At 36.4% G+C, this 12995-nt stretch overlaps 1 protein-coding gene across 14 annotated transcripts in view; it reads left to right on the top strand.

Moving 5' to 3' along the window:
- Window positions 1-12995, top strand: part of LOC119256170 (ribose-phosphate pyrophosphokinase 1-like) — a 301237-nt gene that overhangs the window by 35990 nt on the left and 252252 nt on the right. For all 14 annotated transcript variants that reach the window (XR_005127650.2, XR_005127649.2, XM_054700049.1 and 11 more), the window contains one exon: window positions 9944-10020. The gene's annotated coding sequence lies outside the window, so the exon portion shown is untranslated. The remainder of the gene's footprint in view (window positions 1-9943; window positions 10021-12995) is intronic.

The raw sequence follows: 12995 nt of genomic DNA, 5'->3' as shown, positions 1-12995 counted from the left end.
TTTCTTTGCCCTCTGGACAAATGGTTGGCCTACTTTAGGAATTTTGAATAATTATTGCTGTTCTCTTCAGGCAGGAGAAATTTACCTTTCACAAAGAGTAGAGCTTGTGGCATTAACTTAATCCTGGTGCCTGAGTGCACAAAATCAGTTTTGCTCTGCAGAGTTATTATTTGTAATTTATGATTCTGAGACCTATTTTATCTCACTGCATTGCCTAGAGTGTGACATAGTGGCCTGAACTCTGAACTTCCTGGAAAGAAATCCCCTCATAAATGTAAGGTAGCAAGAAGAGCAATTGTTTCTACTATGTGAATGTCATTTTTCTCTAAGGAGCATGGAGACTCAATTTTGTGTCCCCAAAATCACTCAAGAGTTTTTCATCTTTGCTCTTTTCCTATTGAAACTGCTCCTGACAATTCTCACACAGATAACCCTGTAGGAGCTGAACACTCTGCAGCACCACAAAGTGTATGAAGTCAGTTGTCTAAATTATGTTGTTAGGAAAACAGTAGCGGAAGAAACGAAATTCTTCCATGGTCGGGTTCTTGAACAAAATTAACTTCTAACTTGACATGAAGCGGATATTGTGGTATATTAGCAAACACTGGCCAGTATTGCCAGCACTTTTATTTTCATCAGAAAAGCAAAGTTCCCTTCATTTTTTACTCTCTCACTATTCCTTGGTGATTTCTATTGTTTTGGAATCATTCGCTACCATACATAACAAGTACTATTAACCATATGGGATTACCCATCTAAATTCCCAGGGAACAATGAGTAGCTGTGAATATTTTTGTATGCCTGCTATATTATTGCCTAAATGCTGCCTGAGATTACTAGACTAATTTTCACTGAGAATTCCCTAGCAATTGGTATCTCAGGAATGATTCTACTTCTAATGAGAAGCCCATTAACTGAGGGAGAATATATCAAAGTATTGTTTCACAGGCACTATATAGACTTAAAAGTACATATACACTTAATATACTTAAAAGTACACTTAATATACTTAAAAGTACATATACACTTAATATATGTATATGTATATGTATATGTATATGTATATGTATATGTATATGCCTGGGTTTTTTTTTTTTTTTTAATCTGAGTGTTTTTAAATTTGGGGTATGTGTGTTCATAATACCAGTCATTCCAAGAAATTTAGTCTTCCCACCCAGTGAAAAATGCATGTATCCCTAACACTTTCACAATCAATGTAATTGAGCAGACAACTAGTGTTTTGCACAGAATGAACTTCTCAACACTCAATATTTTTTGCTTTATTCTCATTTCAGTACTGAAAAGGATGTCTAGATTTTTTTAAAATACAGTTTCGTTCAGTAATCTTTGAAATTTGCCTCAGTCTCTTACCACTCAAGTTTTCAACTGCATCTGCTTTACCATTTTACGGACACAGTAAGAAGTTAAGTATATTTATTTACAAAGTGTTTTGTGTAACCGGGAGGAACATCAAGTTAGACAGATTCTGTGATTTGACCAAACCTCTAGATTTGCTAGTTGAATCTGCAGGCATGCTCTACTTCAGAATTTTGTTTCTCATACCATTGTTAGGACAAGTGAATTCAAGTGGCCACAAATTGAGGAACCCTATTTATAAATCTTCACTTGGTTTGTGCAAGTATATCTATTGTTTTATTTATTTTTTTTCACTTACCTCCCCGACCATGGCAGGAACAATTAACATGACATCTACCCTTATACGAAATTTTAAATATACAATACAATATTGCTAACTATATATACAATGCAGTACAGTTGATTTCCAGAGTATATTCATTTTGCATAACTGAAAACATATATCCATAAAATGCAACTCCGTATTTCCCCTCCTTCCAGTTTCTGGAAACCACCATTCTATGGTGTCTATGAGTCTATCTTAAAGTCCTCATATAAGTGGGATCATGTAGCATTTGTTCCTCTATACTACTGGCTTATTTCATATAGTAAAATTCCACAAAGTTAATCCATGTCTTGCTGTATGTCCAAATTTCTTTCTTTCTTTCTTTCTTTCTTTCTTTCTTTCTTTCTTTCTTTCTTTCTTTCTTTCTTTCTTTCTTTCTTTCTTTCTTTCTTTCTTTCTTTCTTTCTTTCTTTCTTTCTTTCTTTCTTTCTTTCTCTTCTTCCTTCCTTCTTTCCTTCTTCCTTCTTTCCTTCTTTCCTTCTTTCCTTTCCTTCTTTCTTCTTTTCCTTCTTTCCTTTCTTTCCTTTCTTTCCTTTCTTTCTTTCTTTCCCTCGCTGGTGGCCAGGGATTAAACTGGTGCTGCAGAGGCTGCGGGCAGCCTCTCAACCCAGCGCTCAACCACTGCGCCACCAGGGGAGGCCCCAGATTTCTTTCTTTAAGGCAGAATAAGTATTCTATTTTATACACACAACACATTTTCTTTATCTAATCATCTGCTGATGGACAATTAATTGTTTCCAGTCTTGACTATTATAAATGATCCTGCAGTAAACATAGGAATGCAAATATCTCCTGGAGATCTCGATTTCAGTTCTTTTGGTTAAATATCCAGATGCGGGATTGCTGGATCATGTGTAGTTTTATTTTTAATATTTAGGAACCTCCATATCATTTTTCATAGTGGCCATCCCATTTTACATCCCTATTAACAGTGGATAAGGGTGCCAGTCTCTGCATCCTCACCAACACTTGTTATTTTTTTATAACCAACCTAATAGTTATGAGGTAGCTTCTCATTGTAGTTTTGACTAGCATATCTGCTGATAAGTGGTGTTGAACATATATTCATATACCTGTTGGCAATTTATGTCTTCATTGGAGAAATGTTAAGCTCAAGTCCTTTGCCTACTTTTTAATCAAGTTATTTTGAAATTTTTGTACTTAATTATAGATCTGGGCATCCAGACTGGATAGTCAATGAAATAGCTCCTAGAAAAATGCTCTTCATGTATTTAAATACTTTTGTTGGTGTTATTTAATGAAAACTGGGAAAATATTTCTTTTGCCAAAAATGTTGGCGTTGAGAGTTATTAATAAGACAATGTTAAGTCCTATGCTGATTTTTATAATTTGCTATATTGTGTTGTCCCTGTTTTACTTTGGTTCACATCAGCATACAAACATTATAAAGCTCTATTATACAAAACAAATAACTCTCCTGTGATGGCCATGAGGTTTACTACTCAGGTCTGTCTTCAAGAAAGACCCTACTGACTAAGTTCAAGGAGTACAGTTAGCTGAGAGCCTTCAACTACAGCACCATTGGGGTCAACCACATTTAAATACATAAAATAATCATTCTAGGAGCTATTTCATTGAATATCCAATTTGGATGCCCAGATCTATAAATCTATAATTAAATAACAAAAATTTACAGAACTGCTTTAAAACATTTAAAGCCAATGTGTGGTTTTCCTGGGATTAGCCAAGCCAATAACTGAGCATAGCAAGACTCCTAAATCCTGGCCACTTTTTCTGAATAACTCCTCCATGGGCTGAGAGACTTTCTCAATCTACACTATAGTTTTTCCCCACCCAATTCTCCTCCCTTTCCCCACTTCTTTCACAGATGCTAGACCTGTGTTACTATCTAAAGCATGTCCCTTCTCATACCTGCTCCCTTTCTCTATTATCTTCTGAAGGCAAATCACAGTAAATCTCTCTTTTATTGCTATCTATATCTTGTGGTCCATTTCCAAGATGACCTAACTGGCACACCTCCCTGTGTCCCAAATCCTTCTCTAGCTACAGCCCTATTTCTTTACTCTGCACTGCAATAGAACTTTGCACACACAGTTGTCTAACACTGTGGTTTCTACTTCCAACCTCCTGCTAACTTGTGAACCCCATCTGTCTGTCTTAAACTCAGTTCTCTTTCAATGTTCCACTGGGGAAACTATCTCCACTAAAACAACCTATTCCTTGCTACAACCAATGAAAACCTTCCTGTATTGTATTTTGTATCTTAGTGATGTTTGGCATGGCATTTCCAAAGATACTTGTCACTTGCAAGCCAGACAGCCAGTATCAGGTACTAGTAAAGAATAAGGCCTTTAGAATTTGCTTGGATTTCAGTCTTATATCTGCCACTTATAAGCTGCATTGTATGAAGTTGGGCAAATTGGTTAACTCACAATGCCTTGATTCCCTGCTTAAATAACAGGACAATTGTTGAGGGAATAAATGAGTTTATAGCAATTGAACCAATATCTGGCACATGAATTTGCTAGCAATCATCATTACTATTATTATTCAAAGGCATTTATCTTTACACTGGCTTTTCTCTTCTCTGGGTGCTCCTCTTTCATTCTTCTTTGCTAGTTCTTTCTACACACAAGACCTCTAAATGTTGGAGCTCTCCGGGCCTAATTAGATACTCTTGTCTCTAGTTCTGCTTTCTTCTAGCTGAGTAAATTTTACAAATAACTTTGATGCCAATGGCTCCTAAATGTATTTCTTTAGGCTTAACCCATATCCAATAACTGATATTTTTCCTTGTATGTTATAAACATATCAAGTTTAGCATTTCAAAAACTCTTGGTATATCCCCACCTTGTCAAAGCCTGTGCTAAACTTCTCCCGTCCATCAATTTTTCTCATTTGCTCAGGTTAAAAATCTAAGAGTCTATGACACATCCTTTTCTCTTCATTTCTACTACTACCACCTTGATCAAAACCACCATTACCCCTCTAGCCTGGATTATGGAAATAGTCACCAACCTAGGTTCCTAGCTTTCACTTTTATTCTTCTCTGCAGTGGATTAGTATACAGTTGCCAAGATTATCATTTTAATATGTAGTAAAATTATGTCACTCCTCTCCGTAATCCTTCTGTGACTTCGAGCTGAATTTAGAATAAAACCTAAACATCTTCTTTTGAACTATATCACTGCATGACCTGCCTACTCCATCTATCATCTCCTCCCAGAAGTATTTACTCATTATGTTCCCAAACTTACTGATCTACACACTGGTTTTTGAATGTGCTAAAACTCTTACCTGCCTTGGGGGTTGGGTCTTGGGGTTTACTCTCTCCTCTCTTCCCTAACTCTTTATCTGGCTAGTTATTTCAGTTCAAATTTCAGGTTTGGCTCAGATGACACCACCTCTGGGAAGTCTTCCCTGAGAGCTACCTAAGGGAACATACCCTTACTTATTCTTCAGTCTTTTCTAGCATTCTTGAAAATCTGAAATCATCTTGGTTGTCTATTTATTATCTGTTATTGCACATTACAATTTAATCTCCTTCAAGGAGATATTGGTTCAATTAATAAATGACTGAATCTTGACAGTGAACATTTTACTAAAAGAGTAATGTAACAATGATTAGCCATTTAAAAGGGCCACACTGGATAAAATAGGCCCTCAAAGTTTGTTTTGTCTGCACTGGAGATTATAGGTCAGACAAATAAACAGAGTAATAATATTAAAAATATTAAAAGTAGAAGCTAACAATTGAAAATTTTAAAAGGTAACATTTTTGTCAGGGACTGCCATATAAAATTTAGATTATGTTGAAGTTTACATGGGTAAACTCAAAGGTGAAGGGAGGTTAACATTTCTTAAACAACTACAAAATATCTAGAACTTAGCTAGATTCTTCACACAAATAAATGAAAAAGTATTTGTTAAAATATGTTAACTTTCTAATTTTATATTTGCTTGAGTAAAAATAAGCTGTAATATTTACATATACATGTGAGATAGCATTTTACAACTAAAACTTAATTTTCTCTTGTTTTTATAAAATTATACTTGATAATTTTCCTGCATCATATGGAAACTGGTATCTTAAAATAATGAATTTTGGAATCTATTTTCCAAGGTGGGGATAATGCATTTTATATTTTAATAAATTATAAATCAAAAATTAATATTATCCCATATTTCATTTTAAGTAGAATATTTTCTGATTACATATGACAACTACTTGCTACACATTTGCTCTGTGGAGATGAATTGCAAAGAACATCACCAATAGGGCTTCAGTGAAGTATGTGTCTATTTTACAGATTTAAAAAACTGAGGCTCCAAAAAGTTGAACAACTTGCTTAATCACTCAGCTAGTCATTATCTCAACCAAAATTGGAATCCAGATAATTCTGATTTCAGAGCTCCTAACCACTGTTATAGGTTGAAATGTTTGTGTTCCCCACATCCCAATTCATAGATTGAAACCCTAGCTCTCAGTGTGATGGTATTTGGATGTGGGACCTTTGGGAGATAATTAGGTTAAGATAAGGTCACATAGGTAGAGCCCCCAGGAGGAGAGTGGTGTTCTTAGAAGAAAGCAGATCTCTCTGTGTGTGTCTCCCAGCTTTCAGAAGTAAGAAAGTAAATTTCTGTTTAAGACATGCAGTCTACAGTGTCATATTATAGCACCTGAGTGGACGAAGACACCACATTGCTAAGAAATCATTACATTGGTTCTGCTGCATTTAAAACTCAATAAGAAAAAAAAAAAAGCGCTTTACTGGTCCAGCTCTAATGGTTAAAAAAAAAATCTACAAGGGATTTCCCCCTTGATTCAAATAACATTTTATTAGAAATTAAGTTATAAAAGTATGTGATGAGTTTCGTCACCAGAGAGACCTAGATCTCTCTCTGCAGAGTTGTGTTTGCAGCTCTGTGGGGATCTCTCCATGTGTTCGACTGCGGCAAATCCTCTTGGGTACCTTGCTTTCAAGAGTGCTGAAATCTGCATGAGTATTGAAAGGAAGATGGAAAGGCCCTCTGAGCTGACCCAGAGCCTGAATGTTCCTTGCTCATGATCCCTGGTAGGAGGTTTTGGCTTGATCAATGTAGCTTTTCCCTCATAGCCAGCAGCGACTGTACAAGCTGCACAGACCGTACTTTAAGTTCCCGGAGGGATGAAATGCCTCATCACTCAGCAACCACTTTGGCAGGCTAAAGGGTGACATTGATTGGCTCTGAATGAGTAAGAGAAACACTGTCCAAATCTCAGGAGTAAAATATGATAGCAAAAAAAAAAAAAAAAAAAAAAAAAAAGAAAGAAAAGAAAAGAAAAGCAAAAGCAAGTCTCTTTTAACCTAATCTTAAAATCTTTCACAGACGCATAATATGAATGCAAATCCATTCGTAGTGAGAAATCCAGACACTCAAAATAGAGGCCCAACATCATCCTTAGAAAGTGACACATTAGTTGTTTTAATTCCTTTATTCTATATGCCTATTATATGCCATATACTGTTCTAAGCCCTAGGGATATGGCCTGAACAAAAATTCCCTGATCTCCAAAAGAAAGACAAATACATAGATAATATATAAGTTCATGATAAGTGCAAGGAAGAAAAGAAAAAGAAGGTAAGAAACTGAACTGTGAGGAGAGAAATGCCTGCTGTCTCCACATGTTATCAGGGAGGGATAAGAGAGCTGAGGAGGTGGAGGGGCACACCATCCTGATATCTGTGCAAAGTGAGACTGGCAAACACAGGATGGATGTGAGCCCTTTAAAGAAGTCAAAGTGGGTGGGGCAGAGTGAAGAGGGGAAGAGGAATCAAGGAGGAGTGTGGGATTGGATCAGGTAGCCCCTGTCAATTGTACTAGGATTTAAGTTTTATTCTGAGCGAAATAATCAATGATTGGAGGGTCTTGAGTAAAGGCAGAATATGGTAATAGGTCACAATTTTAAGGGAGTGCTCTGGAGAAAAGAAAAGAGGAAGCAAGGTAGAAGGAAACTGAAAAATCTGTAGGCAGCTGCTCCAGTTGTGAGAGAGTATTTGGTTTCAATGAAGTTAAAGGCAGTGGAGGTCATGAGAAATGGTCAACTCTGGAGATCTTGGAAGGTAGAACTGACAGACTGCTGATATCTTGGATGTGGAGTGTGAGGGACCAGGAGGGTGGCTTAGGGATGAGCTAAGGACACTTATGGAGACTGAGAAAAACAGAGTAGAAAAAATTTGATAAAGATAAAAAAAACCTGAGCGTTCTTCTGTAGAGCTGTGAATTTTAAGATAACCTTTAGATATCTGAGTGGAGTAAAGAGTTCTATATAGACATCCGGACTAAAGGGGGAAAGCCCATGCTAAAGGTGCCATTTTAGGAGTTGTCCCAAATAAAATAAACACACAGACCTAGAGAAAGCAGCAAAGAAGTGAGGCACAGTGTTAACAACTAATAGTTGAGGGTGTTTAGGGTGTGCTGGGAGTTACCCTAAGTGCTTTACTTATAGTAAACTCACTAACCCTCTTCACCGCTTGAGGAAACTAAGACACAAAGAGGTTTAAGTCATCTGTCTCAGATCACTCTTCAACAGTGGAAGAAGAAAGATTCAAACAGGCAGATATGAGCCAGCATCTTCCACTGAAAAGGCCCAGGTTACACAGTACATTTTCAGACCCCATTTCTGCTTCAGTATCCTTACCCCCATGGACAGAACAAAGAATAAAAATTATGATCAGAATTCTGTGCCATTTAAATTCCAGACTCACATAGTCATTAACACTAGAAAATGGAAGTCTCATAAGCAAGGTCTTAAAAGTAAAGTATAAAATCAAATAAACTATCCCTTAAAAGACAAATAACCTTAGGAAAGAAATGAAGATACTTTTTATTTTATTTCACTTACCCAATCTCGTTCTATAGATTGTAAGAAGCTTTTCAATTTTTGAGATCTAACAAGAGTAAAAAAAAGACTAATGAAATGTGTTTGAACTATTTCAGCTGTCTGTTTAAAAAAAATGTATTGATGTAACACTGGTTTACATAATTGTTAATATTTTGTACATATATGTTCTCCCTGTCCCAGATGGGTGTAGTCATCATAGCATACCCACCAAAGCACCCACAGTCCACCACCATAATCTACACTCTCTCCCTGCTTCATTCTCTGCCCACTTTGAGTACCTTAGTCTCACGGTCAGCTTTTAAGGGTTAGTTTTTAAGTTTGACTTTATTGGACCCTTTGTTTAGTTTCTCTAGATTTCACATGTAAGTTACACCATCTACCTTGTCTTTCTCCTTCTGACTTATTTTGCTTAGTATAAACCCTTAAGTTCCATCTAGGTTGCTGCAAATGGCATCAGCTTATATTTCTTAATCACTGAGTAGTATTCCACTGGGTATATATACAGCACATCTTGATCCACTCGTCTGTTTAGGGGATCTTAGGTTGTTTCCATATCTTGGCTATTGAAAATAGTGCTGTAATAAACATGGGGATACAAGTTTCCTTTCTATTTAGCTCCACACTGTTCTCCATAGGAACAGGGTTGGTCTGCATTCCCACTAACAATATATTAGGATTCCTTTTTCTCCATACCTTCACCAGCACTTGTTTCTGGTTTGTTTGATATGGGTCATTCTCACAGATGTGAGATGGTATCTTATGTGGTTTTGGTTTGCATTTTCCTGATGATGTGATGAACATTTGTTCATGTGCCTATTGGCCATCTGTATGTAGCTGACTTATTTTGTTGACTGGCTTCTAAGCATTTTGCCAGAAATGCATTTGTACACTACCTTAATATACTATGTTAAGATATTATATGCATGTAATATATTTGTTATATGGGGCCATAATGCCTGCTCTTTAACAGGAATGATTTTATTCTTGAGGAATAATAGCCACTGGAAGGAACAGTAAGACCTTCATTTTTAACCTTCAGTTATCATATTGTATCTGAGAGTGATGTTCATGGTGATGGCTCATGGTCATAAGACACATACAATTTTCACATAATTTTTATAGACTTCAGAATCTTTGTCTCATTCTTTTGCTATATCTACTGTAATAGGGGTTTGGTAAGTCTTCACTAAATAAATAGAAATTCAATTTTAAATAACACTCACTTCTAGTGTCAAAATATTACCATGAGCATACACAGAATGCAAACTCTCCTTTGTCACATTGGATATTGCTGAGGTGCTCCAGTGACAATGTTTACAAAATAAATATTGCTTGGTTAATCTGCATATATGTGTCAATTTTCTTTACCTCAGATTTCTCTGGACATGACCATGCTGAACATTTCACTGTAGAGGAGTTGTTGTCTCTATCTAGGGACAGCAAACTACAGGTGAGCACAAACAAAACTGAAGGGTAAACCTTGAAATAAGTCTGACACAATAGGACAAATATATGATTCCACTTGCAGGAGGTACCTACAATAGTCATTCATAAAGATAGAAAAAAATCATGGTTACCGTGAAATCTGGGAGGAAAGGGGGTATATTGTTTAATGGGAATGGAGTTCCAGTTTGGGTGACGGAGTCCAGGATAACTAGCAGTGATTGTGATACAACAATATGAATATATTTAATGCTACTGAATTTGCTAAAAATGATTAAAAAGGTAAATTTGATGTCATGTATATTTTACCATAAAACCACACACAGTTGGGCGAATGCAATGCTACCTTTATCCATTCTTGCTTAAGTCATTTCCTAAACACATGGCACAAAATTGGTATGTCCGGATCCACTTACAGATAGATGCCTGTGTGCACATTCACCACCAGAACATATCCTGTCTCTCAAACAAGTGATCCTCTGACCTCCTCCAAAATTGTCATCAATCCAGTAATTAAGTTTTCACTTTAATTCAAACATGCAATTTGCCAATTGACTTTAGGATCTCTCAACTTAGTACCTATGTATTGACTCCTGAAATGAAGAGTTTGACCCAAGTTGGGACAGTGAAGAGATCCTTTAGAATTATCACGTAATTTACCCCTGGATAATTTACATTGAGACTCTCTCACCTGCTGAGAGAATCTGAGAGACTGAAACATTTACAAAAATTAAGTTCGTTAAGCGATGAGGGGTCCGATATGTTAATATCTTTTTCCTAGTATTAGCACATATCTTTGCTGAAGAAAGATCTGGGTCAGGTCCTCAAAACCATTGTGACCTTATGCAAGTTATTTTTTCTGATCTCAGCTTCCTTATCTATAAAATTAAAAAGAAACACTAGCACTAATTTTGCTTTGTTTTTATGAATACCTCTATCTGGCTGGCACACAGTTGGTATTCAAGAAATTCTAAGTTTCTTTTCCTTCCCTAGACAGTCATGGCATGGCCAATAAGATTTTGGAGTTTTAAATTATAGTTATGGGTAATCCCTAGCTGATCTACCACTAGGCTATGTTCAGAGGACTTTGTCTTCGATACTGCCACAGAAAAAGTGAACTCTGTGATACTGAGGATCATCTACTCTAACAGAGAAAAATCAAATGGTTATTTAAAGCCTAAACTATAACCACTTTGGTTCATATGGAGAATGACAAAACTCCTGTCAGCAGAAACCAACCCTGTTGTTTGACCTGAAGTGTCTAGTGAGGATAGTGGGGCGGGGGTAGGAAAGCCAACTAAAACGAAGTCTAGATTTCAATGGATCTCTTTGGTACAGCTGAAAGGAAAAAGCAGGAGCAGATAGCCCATTGTTTAGGTTGGCATATTGATGTGTCTTTGGATATACGAGAATGGAGAGCACAACTACTCGATATAATAGAGTTGAAATGTTTTAAAGAAGAGGCACTAGAAAGCTAACTACATGAATTCTCTTGCTATAGCCAAACCTTAAATAAAATGAAATACACGTTCACATGAATAATATGAGTGATATTTTAAGAAGGGACAATCGGGAGCTAGTTCTGTCTTCTGTTTCAGGAGTAGTCGCTACCGTAGAAACAGCTCAGGGGGAGGCCATCACAAGCCATCACAAATTTAGAAGACATAGTAAAGAGCCATATACCATCCTCCCTCTCTCCATCACTCCCCTGCCAGAATTTCTGGGGAACTTGAGAATGTGGGACTCTCATCATAGGTGAGATGAGGTTCAAATTCGCTCCATTTGAATTGAAAAAGACTGCACCTCCACTGATGTCTGGTATAGGATTTATTATATACTTACACATACAACATCATTCTAGTTTTTTAAAGGAACCGGTTTCCAAAAAAGAAAATTCATGCAAATTTCCTTTCAAAATATTTGTCAGTTGCTAAGATATGTATTCTGGACTTGAGTTCCCAGTTTGGATAGGAACTGAAATTCATAACTTCATTAAAGATTCTGCCGCGTTTCTTGGAGACAAAGGAAAGGTTTGCAAGGAGACAGGCTGGCTTTTAGGTATATTTCAATGTAAAGATAGATAAACGACCCTTATTCACTCTATTCCCTTTCAGAGTTTTTGTTTGTTTTTTACTGCCTGGAAGCTTCTATCCATGCTAGTTAATTACTAATTTAATAGAACCCCGGATAGGTATCTAATTTAGGTAGTGTTTTTCTTTCAGCACTCAGGGTTATTTTTCCTTACTTTAAAAAAAGTTGGCACTATTCTGATAGTAGTGAAGAAAACTCAGGTGTATTTGAATTGTTTCCTCTCTAGAATTATAGAAACTCATTTTCTAGCTTGCTAGTTAGCTTTTCGAAAGAAGAAAAGGAAAATAGTTGTGCTGTGGGCAATGCCTGGAACATACTTATGTTCAGTAAATAAATATTGAATAAATTAATGAGTGAACCTCTGAACACATTAAGAATTGGCCACATTTTAAAAGAATTGACCAATGCACTCAGGGTATGGGTAATAGCTCCACTTTCCGCCACCCTATTTACCACTTTCCCATAAACATCAACAATGTCCAAGCATGCAGCAATATCGGAGTGTTTACAAAAATCTTCATGTCAATGTAAGTGGGTACCTAAAAACTGTAAAGTATACAAAAATATAGGGTGTTGATGATTTCAATAACCAAACACAATTTATAAATATTTGTATTAATTAAAAAAAACTAGCATGAAAGGATGAGTGCAGATTGACATAAAATAGAACAAAAGAAAAGAAGTTGGCATTTGTAGTTTGGCTCAAGTTCCAAGGGCCAGTGTCTGAAGGCAAACTCTGATTCTTTCCTGGCTTCTTTGCATTATTTGGAATTACAGTTGTCTCAATGTCATGAGTAATATGGAAGTTCTCTGAAGGATAAGGTAGTGCTCCGATTAACATTTACTTTCTGGTAACTCAACTGGAAACATAATTGAGAAACATTGTCCTGG

Source organism: Talpa occidentalis, unplaced genomic scaffold (genome assembly GCF_014898055.3).
Source record: "Talpa occidentalis isolate TD23 unplaced genomic scaffold, MPIMG_talOcc4v2.1 talOcc4.3, whole genome shotgun sequence".
NCBI lineage: Eukaryota > Metazoa > Chordata > Mammalia > Eulipotyphla > Talpidae > Talpa > Talpa occidentalis.
Note: the sequence above shows the minus strand (reverse complement) of the source record. Positions and strands in the feature narration are given on the sequence as shown.